Source organism: Sturnira hondurensis, unplaced genomic scaffold (assembly GCF_014824575.4).
Source record: "Sturnira hondurensis isolate 20B ecotype Veracruz unplaced genomic scaffold, ASM1482457v3 Scaffold0020489, whole genome shotgun sequence".
NCBI lineage: Eukaryota > Metazoa > Chordata > Mammalia > Chiroptera > Phyllostomidae > Sturnira > Sturnira hondurensis.
Window position 1 is genome coordinate 4,719,832 of NW_028093120.1, and position 25,296 is coordinate 4,745,127.

The window sequence follows — 25,296 nt, forward strand, 5'->3', positions numbered from 1 at the left end:
GAGTAAATGAGAGAGAAGTTAAAATTGTTTGATAAAAATAGAGTTAGAAAAGCTGAGTTAGATATCCAGAAAAGGTAGATCAAAAGCCATTTATTGAAAGATACCAGGGAACACTGCCTTTGATGAAAATTCTGTCAATCAAGAGGAAAAATTATTGTAGTTGAAGCCAAGGAGAAAGCTAGTGAACACAGGAAAAAAATAGTGAATTATTTGTTTTCATTCGCTGAGTAATAGTAAAACCTAGAAGGAGCTTAATACTAGCTCCCCCAAAATAGTTGATAATGACATAGGCCAGGGAGAGAAAGCAAAACTAACTAACATAGAGGGATCAAACAAATAAACTAACCCACAAAATATTCTAGAAGAGTTGAAATAACATACATGTAGCCCAGTTCAATATATAGTCATGAGATAGTGAGCTTGGAAATAAACACAACTAAATATCCATTATTGGAACTAGAGCTTTCTTCATATATTTGTATAAATTGGAACATACCTGACAGGTGATAGCTCTAGTGAAAAGGTGGTGAAAGTGTATTGCCAAGTGAAAACTGAGGACATAATAGGAATATTCAGGCTTTTGTCATGGAGGGGTTGAGAATAAGCCTCCCCAAGGTGTGTCACTTTGGCAAGTGGATTATTTTGTGCTGAAGGCAGTAAAGACCCTGAAGGCTTAAGAGAAACTTTTACCTTTTCCGTAGAGAATTTAAATTGGGGACCTTTCCCATAATGAGAGCTATTACCATAAGTAATTATGCATGCCCTATCTATATGGCAGGCAAACATGTAATTACTGACCATCTGCTCATTTTGTTATCCTATGAATCATCCTCCTCCCCTTGGAAGCCTCATCCCTTATCCTAGTCCTTGGCTCAGGACATCATGTATATCTCACTTGCCTTTCCATCTGTATCTCTCAATTATGCAGAGTCTCTGCCTCTCTTGTATGTGGGGCTCCCATAAATACATAATTAAATTTGGTGGTTTCCCCCTACTAGTCTGTCTCATGTTAATAAAAATTTTAAACCAGCCAGGAGAACTTAAAAGGGAAAAGGAGAATTTCTTCCTCCCCAATAGTAGAAAAAAAATCTCCCTTTTTCATTCTTGAGTGATAACTTCAGAAACTCACCTAGGAGAATTGGGGAAAAATGTCTGCTGGACAGACTTCTAGTTGAGGTACATTCTAAAGGCCGCCAAACTCTATCCATCTGACAAATTTCACAGAGTTGGTTTTGACCAAGGAGCCTATTTTGTACATTGCTAGTGACTGTGCATTCAGGTTCACGGTCACAGCAGTTTTTATACTTGCTGCCCTTGTAATATCGTTATGGTTACTTAATGGATCCCCATGCTGCCATAATGGATTTAGAGGGAGACAATATGTCACATTTTCATGTTTTTTTGCCATTTTTGTTGTTTTTCTCTAGTCTCTCTTAAAATTGAGCTCTCTAAACAGGATCAGTTTTTATAATAAAATATAATTTATAAAAATTGTATTTTCTTTTTATAGCTCTTAATAGCATTATTGCAGCTTAGGGAAAAGTCACTGTGGCATTTATTGTTCTTATAGTTTTAGGTCTCCCACATATATTTATTTCTTAATTACCACAGTTAACTTATTGGTCAAGCCTTTTATGATTTTGAGGCTGAGTTATTGCAACTGTTTTTTATCTACTTTTTTATTTCAATTTATCATATTCATGGGTAATCTTTCTTAAGCAAGTCTCAATGATGTTAATTTCTTCTACTATTCTATTAACTACCACCATTTTTTCTTTTTTCACAAACCTTCCTCTGAGAAACCTCCCCTTCTCAGTATTCAGAAATGGTATAGGATAACCTCAATCCCCTGCCAAAGAAACAAAATAGACTCTGATTTGCTGAAATCACCTATTGTAATTCACACCTGTGTCTCCAGTGATAGTCTCAAGAATGAATGTACATAACACAGTGGAAAGCAATGAGATATCAGTAATGGATTTCTAGGGCTTCTGGGGCAAAATATCTCTTCTCCCTTGGAAAGAAGTAAAACTTAGTTTTATTTCCTTCTGGTGGACACTGAGAGCATGTGAGGTCTGAAACCACTGAAGTTATTTTTGTTGGTGGTGGAACTAATTTTAGGGTGAAGCTGACTTCTCAGAGTGAATAGAACTGAGATGTAGCACTGACTGGTATAGCAAACTTTTTGTTTTTCAGAGTCGATGTTATTTATTTATTTATTTATTTATTTATCCCCCCCCTTCTCTTTATTATTATTCAAGTAGAATTATCTTCATTTTCCCCCACCAGTCTCCCCACCCCACCTATCCCCACTTCCCACCCTCAATCCTACCCCCCTTTGGCTTTGTCCATGGGTCCTTTATACATGTTCCTTGATGACCACTCCCCTTCTTCCCCCATTATCTTCCTCCTCCCTCTTCTCTGGTTACTGTCCTTTATTTCAATGTCTCTGGGTTATATTTTGCTGGCTTGTTTGTTTTGTTGATTAGGTCCAACTTGCAGGTGAGATCATATGGTATTTGTCTTTCGCTGCCGGGTTTATTTCACTTAGCATAATGCTCTCCAGATCCATTCATGCTGTCATGAAGGGTAGAAGCTCCTTCTTTCTTTCTGCTGCATAGTATTCCATTATGTGAATGGCATAGCACATTTTTAATGTTTCAATTGTTAAAGACTATCCTGTCTATGATCTTTCTAATCGCAAAAGCCAAAAAATTCCTTTGTTTCCTTAAAGTAGTTTTGAATTTCTGTCTTCCTTCTCTATCATCCCTGACTGGTAAGTAGTTCAGCTGATTAGAACATCCTCCCCATACATCAAGGTTATGGGTTTGTTGCATGTGGTCAAGCAAGACAAAAATTAACCAATAAATGCATGAATAAGTGGAACAACAAAATACTCTCTCTCTGTCAAATCAATAAATAATTTTTTAAAAGCATCTTATTAGAAGAAATTTTGGTCAATAATATCACATCTAAAATTTTTCAATGTTGTTTTGAGTTCTATTTTTACTAAAATAGTAATAACCAATGTTTTAGAATTGGAACATGGACTATTACCTTGTAATTATGTTTCAGTTGAATTATGTTATATCAAATCTTTACATGAATCATTGGTAGAGTTTTTTTTGTTGTTTTTGTTTTTTCTAATAGTTCATTGATTCCTGTTGAATAAGTTGTCAACTTGATCCAGATTTTTTTACATACTTTTCATATTTCTTTTTGGTGACTATAAGATTTTTTTCTGTTTTACTGAGATATAATAGACATATAACATTGTATAAGCTTAGAGTGTACATGATGATTTGATATATGTATATGTTGTGAAACTATTACAATAAGTTTGGCCAATCCATTACCTCACATAGTTATAATTTTTTCATGTGATGAGAACCCTTACCATCTATCCCTTTAGAAAGTTTCAAATATACATTACAGTATTGTTAACTATATTCACTATGCTGTACAATACATCCCTGATGTTATATATTTAATAACTAGAAATTTGTACATTTCAACCACCTTTACCTCTTTCCATCCACCCCTATCTGTCACCTCTAGCAACAACCAATCTGTTCTTTGTTTCTCTGAGTTCACTTTTTTAGATTCCATATATAAGTGAGATCATATAGTATTTGTCTTTCTGTTTGACTTTGAAGCATAATTTTCTCAAGGTTCATGTATGTTGTCATAAATGGAAAGATTTACTTTTTTCTAGGGAAATAATATTTCATTGTGAAATAATATTTCATTGTGAAATAATATTTCATATATATATTTCATATATATGCACACACATATTTAAAGATATCTGTTTATCTATATGACATTTTCTTGTTTCATTTATGCATCTATAAATATGCTATTTTAGGTCTTAGATATTGTAAATAATGCTGCAATGAACATGGGAGGGTGCAGATATATCTTTCATAGTGATTTCATTTCCTTCAGATATAAAGCCAGCAGTAGAATTGCTTGATTGTATGATAGTTCTACTTTTAATTTTTTGAGCAGTCTTCACACTGTTTTCCATAGTGGCTGTACCAAAATACATTCCCAGAAACCATGTATACGAGCTTCCTTTTCTCCACATTCTCACTAGCACTTATTATATTTGGTGTTTTTAATAATAGCCATTTGAACTGGTTTGAGGCAATATCTCATTATGGTTTGGTATGTATTTTCCTGATGATTAATGGTGTCGAGCACCTTTTAATGTACCTTTTTGGTCACTTATAGGTCTTCTTTGGGAAAAAGTCTATTCAGGTCCATCACTTTTTTTATGTTGAGTTGTATAAGTTTGTTATATATTTTGAATATTAATCAGACAATGGTTTGTAAATATCTTCTCAATTTCCATAAGTTGTCTTCTAGCTGTGTTAATAATTCATTTCACTGTTTTATAACCAAAGACAACTTAACACTTTTTCAAAAAACAAAGCAAGCATTATTAGTTTAATGTAATTTACTTGTTTATATTCATTCTTATTTTTGTGCTTTAAGTGTTATATCCAAAAAATTATTACCAAGATTGATGTCAAGAAGCTTTTACACTGTATTTTCTTGTAAAAACCAGTAGAATTTTTATACATTAAAAATAAATTATCTGAAAATAATTTTAAAAGAAACATTGACATTTACAAAACATAAAAAAAGAACAATGAAACACTTAGGAATTAATTTAATCCAGAATATGAAATATCTATACACTGAAAACTATTGACTTGATGAAAGAAAATTAAGAAGATAAAAGTAAATGGAAAATTATCTCATGATCATGGATTGTGGGTAAAGCCATCTCTAAATCCAATACAGTCTCTGTGAGGATCCCAATGTCATTTTTCACAGAAATAGAAAAAGAATTCTTAAATCCATTTGAAACCACAGAAGACCCCAAATAAGCAACAAAATCATGAGAAGAAAAACTATGGCATCAAACTTTCTGAGTTCAAACTTTATTACAAAGTTATATTAATCAAAATGCTGTGATATATACATCACACTGTATGTATATAAGATGTATATATATATTTATTTATATATTTATATTTATTATATATGTAACAGATACCTACACCAATGGCATAGACTCTATAGTCCAGAAATAAGTTCATGAATATGCAGTCAACTAATAGCTGACAAGGAGGTCAAGAATACTCAATGTATAAATGAGAATCTTTTCAATAAATGGTGCTGGAAAAATGGGTAATCATAAGCAAATGAATAAAATTAGACTTCTATTTTATGCCACTCACAAAAAATTAACTCAAATTGAATGAAAGAATTTAATGTAAGATCAGAAACCATAAAACTCCTAGCAGACAATGAGTGTTTTATAATCACTTTTATTAACCCTTCAAGCAGACAGTTATAAATTTTCAGATCACATAGTTTTCTGTTTTGATAGCTTTTCTATGAAATTCATATTACAATGTAACCAAAATGTAGCTGTAACCAATGGTTTAACTATAATACAAAAACAATCTAATAATGTAGGCTATACCAGGGGTATATTTAACCACTATTTTCTTTCATGTGCTTATTTTATTTTAAATGTGAATAGGAATGGTAAAATCAGCTGATGCCACGTGTATTGCCATGTTAAGTTCTGGATTTCAGCTTTCATTAAAATGTGATTTAGGGAGTTGGAAAAAAGTGAAAGTAGGGCAATGAATAGAAGAACAGTTTGTTTGTTTCTTTGATAATGAAAGGAACAGACAAAGCACATTCAAATATCATCAATTTGCCTGAATGAACTTACTTTATACCTTTACTTGGAATGTTATTAATATTTCCTTAAGACTCAGAACTCCACATTTTTTTATTTTAAATTTTATTTATTTATTTATTTATTTATCTTTAGAGGGGAAGGGTAGGAGAGAAACATCAATGTATGGTTGCCTCTCGTGAGTACCCTGCTGGGAACTGGCCTGCAACCCAGGCATGTGCTCTGACTGGTAATCGAACCTCAATCTTGTGGTTCACAGGCCCACGTTCAATCCACTGAGCTACACCAGCCAGGGCAGAACTCCACATTTAAGAAGGAAAAGAAATACAGAATTGCACTTTATGGTTAATTACTATTTGACAAAGGAGGCAAGAGCACACAATGGAGTAAAGACAGCCTCTTCAATAAAATAGTGTTGGGAAAACTGAACTGGTACAACCAAAAAAAAAAAAACAAAAGGGAAAGAAAAGAAAAGAAAAGAAAAAGAAACCAGACCACCAACTTACACCATACACCAGAATTAACTCAAAATGAATAAAAGGCTTAAATGTAAGTCATGATACCATAAAAATGCTAGAGAAAATCTCAGGCAGCAAAATTTTAGCTATCTTGCATAGCAATATTTTTGCTGATACATCTCCTAGGACAAGGGAAACGAAAGACAAACACATGGGTCTACATCAAACTAAAAGGGTCTGCACAGATAAAAAAGCCATCATCAAAATGAAACAGGAACCCACTGTATGGGTAAACATATTTGTCAATGACACATGGGGCAAGGGTTTAATTTCCAAAATATATAAAGAACTCATGGATTAACACCAGGAAGACAAACAATCCAATGGAAAAAAATTATCAAAGGACCTGAATAGACATTTCTCCAAGGAGGACATACAGAGGGCCCATAGACATGAAAAAAAATGGTCAACATCACTAGCCATCAGAAAGATGCAAATTAAACCACAATGAGATATTACTTCACATTTGTCAGAATGGCTATGATCAAAATTCAACAAATAAGTGCTGGCCAGGATGTGGAGTAAAGGTAACCCTAGTGCACTGTTGGTGGGAATGCAGACTGGAGCAGCCACTGTGGAAAACAGTATAGAATTTGCTCAAATAATTAAAAATGGAACTGCCTTTGAACATAAATTCAAAAGAATATATGCACCTCTATATTTGTAGCAGATTAATTTATAATAGGCAAGATTTGTATACAATCTAAGTGCCCCTCAGTAGATGACTGGATTTAGAAGAAGTTATGGTATATCTACACAATGGAATATTATGCAACTGTAAAAAAGAAGAAACTCTTACCTTTAGTGACAGCATGAAAGGACCTAGAGACAATGTTGCTAGGTGAAATAAGCCACTCAGTGAAAGATGAATATTATATAACCTCACATGTGAAATCTAATGAACAAAAACTGATTAACAAAATAGAAACCGAGGCTTGGTTATATGGAACAGACTGATAGTTGTACAAGAAGAGAAAGGATAAGGGGACTGATTGAAAGAAGGTGAAGGGATTAGCCAAACACATATATGCATGACTCATGGACATGGAAAATGCTGTGGAGATTGCCTGAGGAAGTGGGCGAGAATTGGGGGCAGGGAGGCAAAGGGGGGAAATTGGTGCAACTATAATAGCACAAACAATAAAAGAAAAAATACAGAACTCCCAGTTAAACATCAATTTTAGGTAAACTGCAAATAATTTTTGTATTTGTATGCACCATACAATACAGTGTATTGTATTCTATCTATAACCACCATTGAACACTGATATTCTATTTTCATACATCTTTATTTTACTGGATTTTTAAAAACCATTCATTTATATTTATCTTTTATAGCCAGAAGAACATAAGAGTTGTCCTAGTATGATAAAGTAAACAGAATACAACATGTAAAAGTATTCACTCAAACAAATACTTTTATAATCTCTATGTTGTTTGGAAGCCATTGAATTCAATACCATTATAAGAGAGCATACTCTCTGCGGCACAGCTGGTTACCTGAACACCAAAACCTGTTCTCATTTTCTGTGGTATTTAATTTAACCTAGAAAGTGCTGGTTGAGCCAGTGGCCACATTTGTTTATGTCCCCTGCACAGGTGTAACCATTTGATTAGTTCCACCAGTGGAAGTATGAGTGTAGGAGTGTGTGCCACTTCTTGGACAAAGCTCAAACAAAGCCAAAAGTCCTCCACCATTCCCTCTTTTTTCCCTCTACTAGGTGGATGCAGAATACAAGGGGAGAAGAGAGTAGGGGACTGGTACAGTCTGCATCTTATCTCAGGAAATGCCACCCTTTATGCAAAAGAACTGACTGCTATCAGTTCTCACATTCATGTATCTATGTGTGATTATAGCAGCTTTATTTGAAGCCAATTAAAATGCAAATTTCTGAAGAATCTGTGAGCATATTAATAACCAATAAGATTTCATGGCAATATTAGTGCAGATCAATGATAATAACAGAAATTTTGTTGAAAAAATGACTACACTTTGGAACACATCGACTTTTTTGCAAATTGTACTTTATTGAAAAGAGATGAAAGACTTCTCAGATTTAGAAACACTAAATGTGCCCTCTCCAATGGAAACGCATGTGCCCTCTCCAATGGAGACAAAGATTTTTCTTATAGGGCAACACAATAATAAAAATCAAAGGCATAATTTGTTGAAGTTACTAGTTTGACGGACTCAACTAGATAGATTGCTAAGAAACTTAAAGATCTTGGGGGCTCAGGCATTGGAGTAGAAAAGTTAAAAGTAAAGATAAACAAAACTGCCTGAGTCTCATGTGGTTTATTGTCCTTTAGCTTCCAAAGAATTATTGCATAAAGCTACAGATTGTATTTGTTTTAAGGAAAAGCTCACTAAAACCATAACTTCTAGTGACTGTTTTAAAAAATCTTTTCAACTTACTGTCCTCGCTGAGTTGAAAATCACTTTTTTTTGGCATGAAATTTTATGGCAAATTCAAAGAGGTAAAAAATAACCTTATTGGTTAAACTTATTTAGTATTTCTGCAGGCCAAACTGTCACATAAAAGCAAGGAGACCCTTCTTTGATTTCATATCAAAATCCCAAGCAAGTTTGTATTTATGTGGTGATAACAACTTAAGGCATATAGGCATATTTTTAACTTACCTTTTAAGTCACTGTAGTTGATACTGATGGTATTAACTAAAGAGAGAGACTAACACATGTGCATTGTAATTAAAGATGAATGAGACCTGAGGAGTTCAAAATGGAAAAAAGAAAAATCCTTTTTGTACAAATCTAAGTATTACTCTTCAGATCCTTTTGAATTTTTTCAGGATATATATCAAAAATGCATAAATATTTTTTTTGTTTTTATTCAATGTTTCTTTCATTCAATCTTCCTTTTTCCTTTCTTTTTTTATTCCTGTTTGTTCATATACATTCTGTATGAATCTTGTTTTCTATTTCACCCAAGGATGTAGTTGGAATATTATGCTCTAGCAGTGCATATCATTCTATTTATGGGCTACATAGTCTTCCATGGTATGCAACTACCACAATTTACTTATTATATATTTCAGAATATTTGCATTATTTTTAGAACTGAGTTCATACAAGCATAATAGAAATAAATATATTCCCATTTACAAGTTTATTTTCCCTAAAGCTACTCTATTATTGTGTAGGTTACTAAACTAAAATCGATTGTGAGAAGCATATTCATTTAAATGTTTTACATGTTAAAAAATTCCCACTAAAATGTTACATAGGTTTATTATTCTATCAGACCCTATTATAGTGTCTTTTCTTTAATCTAGTTACCTTTTGGAAGAAAAAGACGTCAGAAAACCGAGTGCTCTATTGAAATGCTGTATCTATATCTGTATCTATCATCTGTCTAATGCGTGTGTGTGTGCCTGTGTTTGCTTAATAGATCTGAAAGTGGAGGTTTCCTTTCAAATCTATTATTCTCTGGTTTGCAACTGGAACACTCAGTGCTAAGCTTCTCCTCAGCAATTTGCTTTTGAGTAATGATTGTTCTCCCGCTTCTTCATGAAATGAATGAGGTCCAGGCTGACTCAATTATGAAGGGAGGAAACACTGACAATGCAAATCACTCAGATGAGTTTAAATAACCCCACACTTGTTTAACTAACATTTAATTTTAAAAAATCCTTGAAGTCATACTTCCTCAATAAGTCCTTTTCCACTAAGTAAACCTGAAATGTGGATGCATCCTTCAAGAAAACACTGACACAGCAATATTCTCCTGGCTTCACGAAAAATGCTGCAGTTGCAAAATATCTGATTTGCATCTTTATCAGCAAGGGGGCCCATACCTAGTTCAACAAAAATTTCTGAATTTTATAGCAAGGTGAAAAAAATATTCTGAGGAGCAAGGGAATCAGTGATTCAGTCATTCATTCAGTCACCAACTCAGCAAATATTTTTAGTGTGTTATTTCTAATATGTCATCATTCTCTTTTAGAAATAAGGCACACCTGATTTGTGAAGTAATTTTATCCTGACTCTTTGACTTTGGGTGTGTTATTCAAGTTCTCAGAGATAATATCCTAATATATGAAGACATTAGCCAATTTGGAGCACAGCACTGTCTGTATTCCCTGAAAGAAGGTGAAGGGATTAGGTAAAGTTCATACATGCATAACCCACAGGCAGAGAGGACAGTGTGGTCATGACCAGAGGGAAAGGGAGGTGGGAGGGAAGTAAGCAAAGGGCAGGGAGGGGTGGATGGGGCCATCTGTGTAAACAATAAAAATAAATTTTAAAAAACCATGTAAAAAAAGACTCGGTAAACAAAATGAGTCAAAACTTAGTCATGATTCTGTTCTTTTCCGTCATTTATCATCAGAAGTAATTGTTCTGGTAATTTTGTCATCAGGCAGGAATTTCTGGTTTACAAAGATTATATCCTTAGGTACAACACTAATAGCTCTTCTACATTTACTCATGCATAGTTTCATCTGCAAACTTCACTTGTAGTTTACTCTTCCCACCTTGTAACACTATGATCTTTCAACACTAATTAATCTTGCTTCCATACTTTTTATATATGCATCGCTAACAAGCAAGTTTGATGCATTTCCTCAGTAGACTACACTGTAAAGAAACAGTACACTTTGTAGTGCTCTTAGTTTTACCTCATTTTATTTCTTTAGAAGCTGGCTTTTTCAAACATTGCAATTGTTGTATCTTTAATGCTTCATCAGTTACTTATTTAAACAAAATCACAGTTCTGCTCTAAGCCCCTGCATTTCTTAATTCATACAGCCTCCTAAAGGTAAACAAAAGGCATAAGGAGTGAGCAAAAGTAGGCTAATAGTAATAATAATAAAATAATAAGCAAATAAATAATAATACAAGAATAAATGGTGTTTCATGTGCACACAACTGTAAATCTGATTTTGACCAATGCTGGGTATGTACGTCCTACTTTGTATCTCCACTGCTGTTTCCCAGAGGAACTTCAAATCCAACTGTCCGTTCTTCAGGGCATCATCTCCTTCCCAAAATCATTCCTCTGACCTTTAGTACAATTCAGTGAATGATACCAGGGTGGACTCTCATGGCAAGCTTGGAAAACTGGGAGTCATCTTGGGTTCTATTTCCCTGAACTTTAATATTGAAAATTTACTTAATATTGTCAATTTCTCATCCTAAATACCTGTTATGTACCTTGGCCTCTTATTACTTTAAGCATTTTTATTCAAGTCTTCTTTACTTTTCACTTGGAGTTATACAGGTATAGTTTTCCAGAAACATGATTTACATATTCCTTCAAAATCTTTCCCCAGGGTAACCTTCTAAACTTGTTTCCTCAGACCCTTCATTTCCTCGATCTATTTTGCCATTTTATGCCTACAATGCACTTACACACTGAGTACTAAAAGATGAGGACAGTCTGAAGTCTGTCATCCCTTTGCTTTGCCAAAACTAGATGATTAATTCTTATTCATTGCTACACAACCATGAATAAATTTGTCCCCAGGAAAGGCAATGAATTACCCAGGTGAAGAAGATTGTCTTACTGTAAAGGTTATGATGATATCCCCAAGCTACAATGCTTATCTCTTTCTCAGTTTAAAGTTTTATTTTTTCTCAGATAAAGTTTTCTCTTTATCTGTTTTCTTTAGCAATGAAGAAGCTTTTAATTTTGAGGAGATTTCATTTGTTTATTCTTTCCTTTATGTCCCTTGCTCTAGGGGACACAACAGTGAAAATGTTGCTGCGTGAAATATCTGAGATTTTCCTGCCTATGTTCTCCTATAGGACTTTAATGATGTTACGGCTTATATTTAAATCTTTTATCCACCTTGAATTTATGCTTGTATATGGTGTGTAAGTTGGTGCTCGGGTTTGGTTTTTCGCATGTAGCTGTCCAGTTCTCCCAGCACCATTTGTAGAAGATATTTTTTTACTCCATTTTATGTTGCTGCCCCCTTTGTCAAATATTAATTAACTGTAGAGACTTGGGTTTATTTCTGGGTTCTCTGTTCTGTTCCATTGGTCCCTGTGCCTGTTTTTATGCCAGTACCAGGATTACAGTGGTAATTACAGTGGCCTTGTAATACAGTTTGGTATCAGGTGTTGTGATCCCTCCTACTTTGTGATCCCTCTTCTTTCTCAAAATTGAAGCAGCTATTTGGGGTCATTTATGGTTCCATATAAATTTTTGAAGTGTTTGTTCAATGTCTGTGGAATATGCCATTGGTACTTTAATAGGTATTGCATTGAATCTGTAAATTGCTTTGGATAGTCTGGACATTTTGATGATATTAATTCTTCCAATCCATGAATACGGTATATGTTTCCATGTGTTTGTGTCTTCCTTGATTTCTTTCTTCACTGTTGTGTAGTTTTCTGCATACAGGTCTTTTACCTCCTTGATTAGGTTTATTCCTAGGTATTTTATTTTTCTATTTGCTATATCAAATGGGATTTTTTTCTTGATTTCTGCTTCGTTGTTTCATTTTTGGTATACAAAAATGCCTTGATATCTGAATATTGACTTTTTATCAAAAGTTTTGCCAAATTTATTAATTAGGTGGAGCAGTTTTTTGGTGGAGTCTAAAAGATTTTCTGTGTCAACTGCAAACAATGACAGCTTTGTTTTCTACTTTTCAATTTGGATGCCTTTTACTTCCTTTTCTTGTCTGATCACTGTGGCTAAAACTTTCAATACTATATTAAATAGAAGTGGTGAAAGTGGACAACCTTGTCTTGTTTCTGATCTTAGTGGGAAAAGCTTTAGTTTTGGCCCATTGAGTATGATGTTGGCTGTAGGTCTCTCATATATGGCCTTTATTATATTGAGGAATGCTCCCTCTATTCCCACTTTGCTGAGTGTTTTTATCATAAATAGGTGCTGTAAATTATCAAATGCTTTTTCCAAATCTATTGTTAAGATCATGTGATTTTTGTCTTTTCTTTTGTTTATGTGATGTATTACATTTACTGATTTGTGAATATTGAACCATCCTTGCATCCCTGGGATGAATCCCACTTGATCATGGTGTATGATGTTTTTAATGTGATGTTGAATGAGGTTTACCAATATTTTGTTGAGGATTTTAGTGCCTATGTTCATCAGTGATGTTGGCCTGAAGTTTTCTTTCTTTGTTGTGTCTTTATCTTGTTTTGGAATTAGGATGATGTTGGCTTCATGAGAAAAGTTTGAGAATCTTCCATCTTCTTGGATTTTTCTGAATAGTCTGTGAAGGACAGGGGTTAGCTCTTCCTTAAATGCTTTGTAGAATTCTCCTGTGAAACCATCTGGTCCAGGGCTTTTTTGTCTCAGGAGTTTTTTTATTACTGCTTCAACTTCATCTGCCATTATTGGTCTATTCAGGCTTTCTGCTTCTTCTTCATTGAGTTTTGGAAGATTATATTTCTCTAGAAAAATTTGTACATTTCATCTAGTTTTTCAAATTTCTTGGCATACAGTTCTTCATAGTAATTTCTTACAATCCTGTATATATCTTTGGTGTCAGTTGCAATGTCTCCTCTTTCGTTTCTGATTGTGTTTATTGGGTCCTCTTTCTTTTTTTCTTGATGAGCCTGCTTAAGGCTTCTCAATTTTGTTTACCTTTTCAGAGAATCATCTCCTGGATTAATTGATGCTTAGAATTGTGCTTTTCACCTCTATGCCATTTAATTTTGCTCTGATCTTGGTTATTTTTTTCCTTTTGCTTGCTTTGGGCTGTCTTTGTTGTTGTTCCTCATGTTCTTGTAGACATAGGGTTAGGTTGTTTGTTTGAAATGTTTCTCTTTTCTTCAGGTAGGCCTGTATCACTATGAACTTCCCTCTCAGGACTGCCTTTGTTGTGTCCCATAAGTTTTGGGTTGTTGTGGGTCCATATTCTTTTGTTTCCAGAAAGTTTTTGATTTTTTCCCTAAGTTCATTCTTGACATATTCATTGTTTAATAGCATGCTGTTCAATCTTCATGATTTTGAGTGTTTTGGGTTTTTTCCTTTGAGGTTGGTTTCTAGTTTCAGTCCCTTGTGGTCAGACAGAGAAAATGCTTGGTATGATTTCAATTTTCTTGAATTTGTTGAGGCTTGTTTTGTGTCCTATCATGTGGTCTATCTTTGAAAATGTCCCACATGCATTTGAAAAAATTGTGTATTTAGTTTCTTTTGGATCAAAGGCTCTATGATGTCAGGGCGATTTTTCCTGCACATCCCCCAGTCCGCCACAGATAAAAGAAAACAAGACTGAGACATGATGTGATCTGCTTGGGGAGGAGTGGTGGCCAGTTTCCCAGAGGAAAAAGGTGTTGAGCCCCCTCCTCCAGGGGCTTTTGCTGGGTTGTAATACACAGGAATACAGGGCAGCAAGGATCAAACAGTAGATAACATTTCAAAGAAATCTGGGGGCTTAGTGTGAGTCAGAGTCTGCCAGGAAGAGAGTTTTAGGGTTTCCTGCTCGAACCCTTGACATATGAATGAAAGCACTCTTAGCAGAGCAGATTTCACAGGTTTCTCAGGAAGTCTTTGTGATGCCAGATTTTTCCCCAGGACGTGCTCTAGCAAGGCGAGGAGCTGCACCTCTCCCCAACAGGTACTCAGGCTTAAGGAGATTAGAACCAGGAAGTGCTTCTCCCAGAGGACATGGGGACTCGGGCTTTGTCAAAGCTGGGGGACGAGAGTCCATTGCTCCCTCTTTGTCGAAGCCCCTCGAGTCCTTTCATGATGACCTCCCAAGTGGTCGAGTCTGGCTTAGGTTGCTCCCTGCTGTGAGGAGACTTACGCATCAAGGACTTCCAACCATGCTTGGGGGCAGGGAGGAAACTGAGGCAGCTTTGCTACCAGAGATAAGCTTTGTCTTCTGTGGCTCATTTTCTAGAGGTCACTCACTCATCTTAACTATAGGGCATAGAGTTACAATTTCTAGAACCAGGCAGAGCGGTCTACAACACTATATAGATCAGTTAAGTCCATTTCATCTAGGGTGTTGTTCAATGCCACAATATCTTTGTTGATATTTTGTTTGGAATATCTGTCCATTTTTGACAGTGGGGTGTTAAAATCCCCTACTATAATTGTGTTGCTATCAATATCTTTCTTGACATCCTCTAAGATTTTCTTTATGTATTTGGGTGCTCCTATGTTGGGTATGTATATATTTACAATGTTTATTTCTTCTTGGTGGATTCTTCCCTTGAGTATTGTGAAGTGTCCTTCTGGATCCCTCTTCATGGCCCTTTTTTTGAAGTCTATTTTGTCTGATATGAGAATTGCTACCCTGGCTTTTCTTTCCCCTGTCTGTTTGCTTGGAAAATTTTTTTCTAGCCCTTGACTTTCAGTCTGTGTAGGTCTTTTGTCCTCAGGTGGGTCTCTCGTAGGCAGCATATGTGTGGATCATGCTTTCTTATCCATTTAGCTATTCTATGTCTTTTGATTGGAGCATTTAATCCATTTATGTTTAAGGTTATTATTGGTAGGTACTCATTCACTGCCATTTTCATATGAGTGTTCCGCTCTGTCTCTTTCTTTTCCTTCCTTTCCTTTAAGCAGTCCCTTTGGCATGTCTTGAAGAGCTGGTTTGGTGGAGGTGTATTCTTTTAAACTTCTTTTGTCTGGAAAGCTCTTTATTTGGCCTTCTATCTTGATTGAGAGCCTTGCTGGGTAAAGTAGCCTTGGCTGCAGGCCTCTGGTTCTCACTAGTTGGAATATTTTTTGCCATTCTCTTCTGTCTTGGAGCATTTCCATTGAGAAGTCAGTTGCTAACCTTATCAGGGCTCCCTTGTATGTTACTTCCTTTTTCTCCCTTGTTGCCTTTAAGATTCTCTCTTTGTCTTGGAATTTTGCCCTTTTAATTATGATGTGTCTTGAAGTGGGCCTCTTTGGCTTCCTCTTGATTGGGATTTTCTGTGTTTTCTGGATTTGTGAGACTTTTTCTCTCATCAAATTAAGGAAGTTTTCCATCATTTTTTCAAATGGGTTTTCTATCCCTTGCTCTTCTTGTCTTTCTGGTATCCCTATTATACGATATTTTTAGCTTTCATATTGTCTTCCATTTATCTTAATCCCTCTGCATTCTTTCTGAGCCTCTTTTCCTTTTTTTGCTGTTTTGGGGTGTTTTTTTTTACTTTGTCCTCCAACTCTCTGATCCAATCCTCTGCTTCATCAACCCTGCTTTTGATTCCTTCTACTGTGTTCTTCAGTTCAGAAATTGTATTCTTCATTTCCTCTTGGCTCTTATTGATAATTTCTGTTTTCTTTTTCATGTTGATACAGTTTGCAATGAGTTCATTGTAGTTTCCCTGTAGTTTCTGATAGTTCATTGTGAGCTCATTGAGCTTCCTGATAACCATTGCTTTGAACTCAATATAGGATAGTTGAATTGCCTCTATGTCATTTAAAATTCTTTCTGAGGCTTCCTCCTTTTTTTTTTCATTTTGGGATTGTTTCTTTGTCTTCCCATTGTTTGTGAGACTCTTCTTCTTAGCCTCAGCTTCTTAAATTGATCTGTTCTGGCTCCCTGGGTTTATGGTGTGAACTTCTGTGGTAAAATACCTATGAGATCCAGTGATGCAGTCTCCTTGATCTCTAGAGCTCATTGGTATTGGGCTGTTGTTTAAGTTGGCTCTGTGTTTGTCTTTGGGTTTTGATTGTTGTTGGGTCTTTCTTTTATGAGTCCTTCCCACCAGCTGGTTAATGGAGGGTCACTCTATCCACCAAGAATTTTTGCTGTGCTGGTGAGTGCAGGTTGTGTTGAAGCTTGTTCTTTCATGTGTACATGGTTTTGAGGATTCTCTCTCACTCTTGTTCAATTGTTTGTACTGGGTAGTTTCTCCACTATTTAGTTGTATTTCCAGATGGGACCTGGATTGAGGTTTGTGTGGTTTCTACTCCCTCCTTCACCTTCTTCTGTTGTTATCTGTTGATGGTTCTTTTGTTTTTGAGTTTCCTCTTCCAGTGGGTATGCTGGTGTTCACTGCTTCCACCTCCTTTTTTAGGATCAGTTGGAGGTGGAAGGCAAAATGGTTTATGACAGCAAGAGAGTATTCTATGATATTTACAGTAGCAAGCAGTAGAAAAGAGATGGGAGACCCTTTGCCTATTATAGTGTTAAATGTGATCTTCCACCCAACTAGCCACTCTTTAGAAAGGATGAAAAGAAGATAAAACTCCTGTTGGGGAGGGAGGGATTGTGAATTGTGTCTAGAAGGCAGTGAGGTTGCGGGATATCAGATTCTAAGGTAAGGTGAGAGTAAAGGATAGTAAATAGGTATAGTGTGTGAGAGAATGGAGTTAACCACTACAGTACTAGAGTTCAGGAAACTGTGGAGTGGACTAAGATCCAGGAGGGATTTTGTGAAGTATTTATAATTGTATGGAACAGCTATTATTTACAATAATATTAAAGCAACAATCATATGACAGAATCTATGTGATCTGATTAACAAGAATAGGGAATATCAGACCTTCAGTAGTGTGCTAATGGAACACAAGTGAAGTGAAGGATAGTAAATTAGCAATACACTGTGAAAGAGTGAACAGGGGAAACCTGTCAAATGATATAATATAACCAGCCAAGCAGAGAAGACTATACAGAAAGAAGAGGAATACAAAAATACTATTAAAATAAAAGATGTAGGAATAATGAAAAAATAATAATACAAATATGCAATAACTTTTCAGTTCTCTGTAACAGCAAAGTAAAATTTGTCTCACTGTCTCAGCTGTTGGGACACCCCCTCTTTGGGTCCGAGTCTGGTCTTTTCACAGTTTCAGGGTTGGTTTTTTTTGTCCTACTTGTGGGTATTTAAAAAAGCAGAAGAAAGGAGGAAGAAGAGGTGAAATTAGAAAGCAAGGAAGAAGGGATAAAACAAGAAAGAAGGAAAGAGGAAAAAGGAATTGAAAGATAAAAAATAATAAAAATTTAAAAATTAGTTTAAGAAAAGCCTCTTGCTGGTTTCAAACTGGCCAAACCAGTTTTTCTTGTCCTCCTGGCTACAGCTGGCTGAGGGGCAATTGGTATGGCCTTTCTCCCTTCCCAATCTGCACTCAGTCAGCCTCATGTGCACTCTCCCCAGAGCTAGCCTGGCACCTCTCTTCAGTGCCTTGAGTTTGGGACCCAGGCCTTCCTCAGAGCACACTTTCCCTGGGGTTACCGCTGTGGGCTGGGGTGCGGGTGTAAGCGCTCAGCCAGGCTACCTGGGTCGCCTGGGGTTTGGGCATGCACCCTTCCTAGGGCTATGGGGGTGTGCAGGAACTTCCTTGCAACCTTCTACGCAACGTCAGGATTGCTGCCTGGCTGGGTGGGCAGGAGGCCAGAGGGATTGCTGCAGGAGAATTCCCCAAAGAGTGTCTCTCTTTTTTTACTTTCTCTTTTTGAGAAATTCCTTCTATTCAAGCTGCTCCACACAGCAGCCTGGCCTCTCACACAGCCCAACTCTCCAGCCAGACTGGTGACTATGGGGGTCTGCGCCCATCACTGCATGACTCTCAACTCTCCTTAACCAGTGCCCACAGAGTCTGTGCGGGCTCACAGCCCCTGTGTGTTTGCCACATAGTCCTTATTCCCCTCTCTGTGGCTTCAAGCAACCAGGTCACTCCCAGTGTTGCTTGAACCTTGTTTGGCCGGAGAGGGAACAGTTGACCCGGCTTTCTTCCAAGGACTCTGTGACAGACCTGGTGGACACTGGGCCTGGAGCTGCAGGCCCAGGTCCCCACCCTGGTCCCCGAGCTTGTCCTTGGGACCTTATTGACCTGAAGCACTCTCCTTATTGTCTGTTTTTTCAGTGACAGCTACAATTTTTGTTCTCTTATTTTCATATATGCTGGGGTACTGTTGGCTGTTTGCTCTGTTCCTCCATAGATCGGCTAGATATTTCTCCCATGTGTAGGGGGAAGTGGAATCTGCTCCCTCTTACCCGCTGCCATCTTCCTTGCCTTTATTTTCTATTTTAAAATAATATATATTTATATACTACTTTAAATTTTTAAATATATTTAATACATGTATTATTATTAAATATATATATTTAATAAATGTATATTTAATATAAATATTATATTTAATACATATATTTAATATAAATATTAAATATATTTAATACATGCATCATGTATTAAATATATATGTATAAATGTGTAACTGTACATGCATATGCATATATACACATTTATACATGTGTATTATATGTATAAATATGTATACTCTATTCCATGATGACATTATAGCTGAACAAAGGTCTTGCTGACTTTGTCTATAAAAGCTAAGGTTCTAAAAGCAGGTGCTAATGTAAAGGAAAGTGGTTTATTCAGATGTCAGCCATCTGGAAAATGAAAGCTCATGTCTCAAAGCCCATCTCCACCTCTCAGTGGAGGCCAGAGTTTTTACAAGGAGGGAAAGGGGAACAGTACAAAGAGATCAAATGAGGGGGTTGAAAAGTTCTCTGCGTGCAAACTAGCACAGTCTATTCTGCTAGGGCAAGTGATGGTTCAGTGTGCATCACCCTGATTTAGTCATCCTGGATTCACATTATCCTGGCTTTAGGTTGTCTTGGATCCATGGATGAAGGTCAGTAAATCTCCATGAGCTGGGATGCCTGAAGGTCGGAGTCTATATCTTTTGAAGTTCGTTCCTAAGATTTTTTTTTTACAAACACGCTGTTTATCTACAAGCTACATGTTAGTCAGAGTCAGAACATACAGAAACACTGCCAAAAGAATTGTGGGATGGGTTACAATTTTCCACTGTTATGAATTCCCATGTCAATTTTTCTTCAATTTTCATGAAAGTTAGAAGATTATAGCCAAAATGTTTAAGAAAATTAGAAAAATTGAAGATCTAGCCCTGTTCATAAGTAAAAAATAAAATTTTACAGAAAATTAAGTACAGTCTAATTTCCACAATTGTGTGCTATAGATTCTATTGAAACACAATTTTCCCCCTAAAAACACTCATTTTTATCAGAGCCAAATTAAGACTAATTCATTTACTGTATTAAGTCCAGTTTCAGTTTTGCCTGATGATTTGCATAAACACAACAGGAATAGAAATTAACTATAGAGGCTTTCTTAACTCTGCTTTGCTGAAATGTTACAAGGAATGTCTAGATTCAACTTCATTTAGCCCCTCAGGGAAAAGAAGCTAATCCACACAGTTGCCATTAGACTTTGCCTACAATACCTGCAGATTTAGCAGAGCCCTCAAGTTTTTGAAGTCCCCTCAAATGTCTTGAGGTTCTTTTCTTGCCATCTCCCAGGAAAGCAATCTTCACTCCTTAACTGGAATGACTGCCATGAACAATATGAATAAACAAGGTGCCAAGCTTTTTCCCCAAGGTGCTGTTATTGACTTCAAAGTAAATCTTCATTCCTTAAAGCTTTTTGCTGACATAAAAAGTCCAGGCATGTCTCCTTTAGACACGAAATTTCAGTTAAACTCTTGGTTAATAAAACCACAATTGGAAACTGAAAGAACTTGGATTCCTATTGGATTCAGGCAGATAAACATATTGCCATGAAAATATTTACTCATTAAGAGTTCTTAAATTCTGGAGGGATCAAGTAGGGAGAATAATATAAATGTTTCAATATGTTATAATTTACCAAATTGCTAATAAGAAAACAAACAAGTTTTTAAAATCAGTAAATTTTGAGTCATAAAATAATAATTATCTTCAATTCATTTAGTCCCACAATTAATTTTTGTTTATCCCAATTATCTGCCAGACTCTTTATGAATCCAGTCATTCCCCGGAACCTTAAAAATACCCATCTATTTCAAAGGTATGATTTTAAAACTTATTCCCAGAAATTATATTTTAGAATGTCAGAGTCCTTTCCATAGATCTTTTTGAGATTGCAACACTTTTACAAATGCATCAGAGTAAAACAATGACTATCTCTAAATAACAAAAAAAAAACCTTAAAATGGTGTGGTTATACATCATATTACAAAGCAGTTGACAAGGAATTTGCTTTTTGTAACGTTTTAAGATAACATTCAAAATTACAAATGAAAGTACATCGAACTAAGGAATCAATTAATTTGTTCCCCATCATCAAGTTGTACCTTGGGATTTCTGCTGGGAAATAACAATTGATTTTGGAAGATCAGAGGGGGCTTTTGGCTTTTGCATTTGTCATTAAAATTATGTAGTTGCTTTACTATCCATCTATGTACTTTGCTTTTTCTTTATTTCTTTTTCCTGTTTCCACTTCTCTGTTGTTTTCTTCTCCAATGTTCTTCCTTCCTATAATATGTATATCTTTTTTTCTTTATCCTTTCTCACCTTTTTTTAACTTCCTCAATTCCTTCTTTTTGCTTTTTCTCTCTACTCAATGCTTCTTCAATGTACACAGAACGTCTCTGACTTAAATAGACCCTCTGCAACTTTCCTAGTCCATTTTAGCTTGCTCTTTTAACTCATACAGAAATAATCAACTATAGAACAACCTACTTTCAATTCTATTTTCTTCTTAATGTATTGTCATAATTTATACCTTTTATTACCAAAGTCATATGTTGTTTCTCAACTATATTAGAATATTTTATTTTAGTGACTACTAAAAGTAATTAGCATTCTTTAGATTGACTAATTTATTAACACATTTATAGCTTTCAGAAACAAGTTTTTTTCCAAGTATATTTTATTGATTATGCTATTACAGTTGTCCCATGTTTTTTCTTCCTATTTATTCCCCTCCACCACCCTCCCTCTAGCATTTAACCCCCTTTTATTTCATGTCAATGGGTCAAACATATAAGTTCTTTGGCTTCTACATCTCTTATACTATTCTTAACCTCTCCCTGTCTAGTTTGTGCCTACCAATTATGATTCTTATTCCCTGTACTTTTTTCTCCATTCTGCCTCCTCCCCCTTGGCACTGGTAACCATCTGTGTGATCTCCAGTTTTATGATTCTGTTTCTGTTCTGGTTGTTTGCTTAGTTTGTTTTCATTTTTGTTATTTAGGTTAATTTGTTGACAGTTTGAGTTTGTTGTCAATTTACTGTTCATAGTTTTGATCTTATTTTTCTTATTTTAGCCTTAGATGTTAAACCAATTAGTCATTAGTCTTTTTAAAATAAATTATTATTCAAGTATGGTTGTCTCCATTTTTCTCCCACCGCTCTCCCTACCACACCAACGATTGTCTTCTTTTTTCTTAGATAAATTCCTTTAAAATTTCATATAAGGGCTTGGTGATGATGAATTCCTTTAACTTTGCCTTATCTGAGAAGCACTTTATTTGCCCTTCCATTCTAAATGAAAGCTTTGCTAGGTAGAATAATCTTGGATGCAGGTCCTTGTCTTTCATGAAAACTTTGAATACTTCTTTCCAGCCCCTTCTAGCCTGTAGGGTTTCTTTTGAGGAATCAGCTGATAGCCTTATGGGAATTCCTTTATAGGTAACTCTTTCATTTCCTCTTATTGCTTTTAAGATTCCCTATTTATCTTTAATATTGAGTGATTTAATTATGATATGTCTTGGTGTGTGCTTCCTTGGACCCAACTTTTGTGGGGTTCTCTGAGCTTCCTGGACTTGCATGTCTATTTTCTTTGCCTTATTGAGAAAGTTGCTTTCTTTGTTTTTCAAGTAATTTTTTGATTTCTTGCTCTTCCTCTTCTACTTCTGGTAACCCTATGATTTAGATGTTGGAACATTTAAAGTTGTCCCAGAGGTTCTTAAGCTTCTCCTCATTTCTTTTGAATTCTTGTTCTTTATTCTGTTCTGATAGAATGTTTATTTCTTTCTTCTGTTCCAAATTATTTATTTCAATCCTGGTTTCCTTCTCTCCCCTGTTCTTTCCCCACATATTTTTCTTTATTTCACTTTGTATAGTCTTCACTTCTTCCTTTATTCTGCATCTATACTCAATCATTTCTGTGCATCCCAATTATCAGTGATTTGAACTCTACATCTGATAGGGTGGCTATCTCCTCATTGCTTAGTTCTCTTCTTGAAGTTTTGACCCATTCTTTCATTTGTCTTGGTACACCTGTTATTTTGTAAGGGGTGGAACCTTAGGTATTTGCCAGGACGGGGCAACCCATTTTGCTGCATTGTGGCACTGTAGGTAGGGGAGGGACTAGAGAGGGAACATTGCCATGTGCTTGGCTTTTGCCCTGTTTTTAGTAATATCCCCTGCTACCCACAAGCAAATTGGTCCTTTCTGATGCTGATTCCCAAGTGTTTGGGCTTGTGTACATTCTAGGACCTTATGAATCTTTCCAATTAACTTTCCTGTGAGTCTGGGAGTAGCTCCTGCTGTGGCAACCCCCACAGATTTGTATATCCAGAGGTTTTGAGGCTCTAGTTTCCCATGCTGGAAACCTGGGTTGCATGGTCTGTCTCACTCCCCAGTTGTTCCTCCCAGCTTATCTATATGTGCAAATGTGGGACCTCCTGGTCTGCCAACCTCAGCCTCGCCTGCTCCTTCCCACACCTTGCTGCACATATTCTCTGCCCTGGATGCCTGTCTCTGCCCCTCCTACGAGTCTAGATGAATAGTTCTACTTTGCTCCTTGACTGTCAGCTTTCCATAGAGTTTGATTTTTGGCAGTTCTGGTTGTTTTCTGGTTTTGAATTGGTTGTTGTCCTTCTTTTGGTTGTGTGAGGAAGCAAAGAGTATCTACCTATGCCTCCATCTTTAGTCATTTTTTAATTGGAAGATACACTCACACTTTTATTCTTGGTGATTATGCATTCATTCCTTTTGTGTACTCAAAAGTGATCTGTTTTATTATCTAGTGATTGTGATAACTTTGAGGAGGATGGAGAACAGGCAGGAGGAGATATCTGGTTTGGTGTGGCTTTAGCAGCTTAAGTTTAAAAATGCCTGATATTTTTTTTAGTGTTATTGTCTGAGAATGGAATGAGAGCTCCCCTTTTTAAACTATCAACTTAAATTTTTTCTGAGTAGAATCCTGATTATCTAACAACACAAAAGGTTGCACATTAGAGATTGTGTCCCATTTATCAGACCTTTAGCAAAACAATTCTAATTAGACTAAAAAAGTGACCTAGTGGATTGTCTGATAGTATCGAGGCTAAGGCTCTGCTCCTTTTAAAACAGAAACAAACCAAAAAAAGTAAAAAACAAAGACAAAGGTCATACCCAAGAGTATGCTCACACTAAATCCTCTAAAAGGAAGGACTGGCACTAGCCTTAGTATCTCATCTCACACCAACCTTAGGACAAACTACCCTGAGTGGTTCAAATGGCAGGAAATGCAAACAGTGCAGACAGAATTCCTGGAAGCAGAGGATTCCTGGCAATTCAAAACAGCAAAGAACAAACCATGTTCCCAAAAGATAAGAAGGCAAGCAAAAAAAGGTAACCAAAATTTCATTTCACACAGACAAGAGAGATAGATGACAGCTCTGAAACAGAAAAAAAACCTTCCTGTTTCGGAGGAGTGGAGAAACAAAACTAACGATTAAAAAGCAGTATGCAACAAGAAAAGCAAAGAACACCCAAACCAAAACCAAAAAAGCACCCCCACCAAATCCCACACTGGGGAACTGGATGTTTTCTTTTCACTGAGCGATGCCTACTGCAAAGCAGCACCTATTGATTCCTACAGAATCCCAAATGGCTCCAAGGACACCAGTGGCTGGGCAAGGGCTCCTGGTTGGGCACACCAGGGACCCAGTTTGGAGTCCATTGACTCCCCTGTTGGAGTCTGTGGACTCCCCAGATACCCATTTTCATTCAACAGCAAAGCCATTTAAAGGTAGTTGATTCTTTGAGAGGAAGCTCAGGAAGAATCCCCAAGATAAAGATCCCTCAGCAGCTGCTGTGAAATTCCTGCAATACCCGCCGTAGGTGCAGCCTCCGCAAGCAGCTGGGACCCCCAGCCTCCTCTGGGCAGACCTTACTGGGGTCCACATCGCCACATCTGTAGTTGCCAAGAAGTGTAGCTGAATGCTGCTCTGCCTGCCTGCCTCTGTGAAAGTCAATACTTAAGAATCAGGTGCTGATGTAAAGAAAAGTGCCTTATGCAGATACCAGCCATCTGTTAAGATGGGGTACTCATGTCTTAAGCATTTCCACCTATCAATGGAGGCAGAGGTTTTTATAAGAAGGGG

General features: G+C 36.3%; 1 long non-coding RNA gene across 1 annotated transcript in view; it reads left to right on the forward strand.

The window, feature by feature from the left end:
- The window catches only part of LOC118975681 (uncharacterized), a 539,098-nt gene that overhangs the window by 456,661 nt on the left and 57,141 nt on the right, over nucleotides 1–25,296 (forward strand). The window lies entirely within an intron of this gene.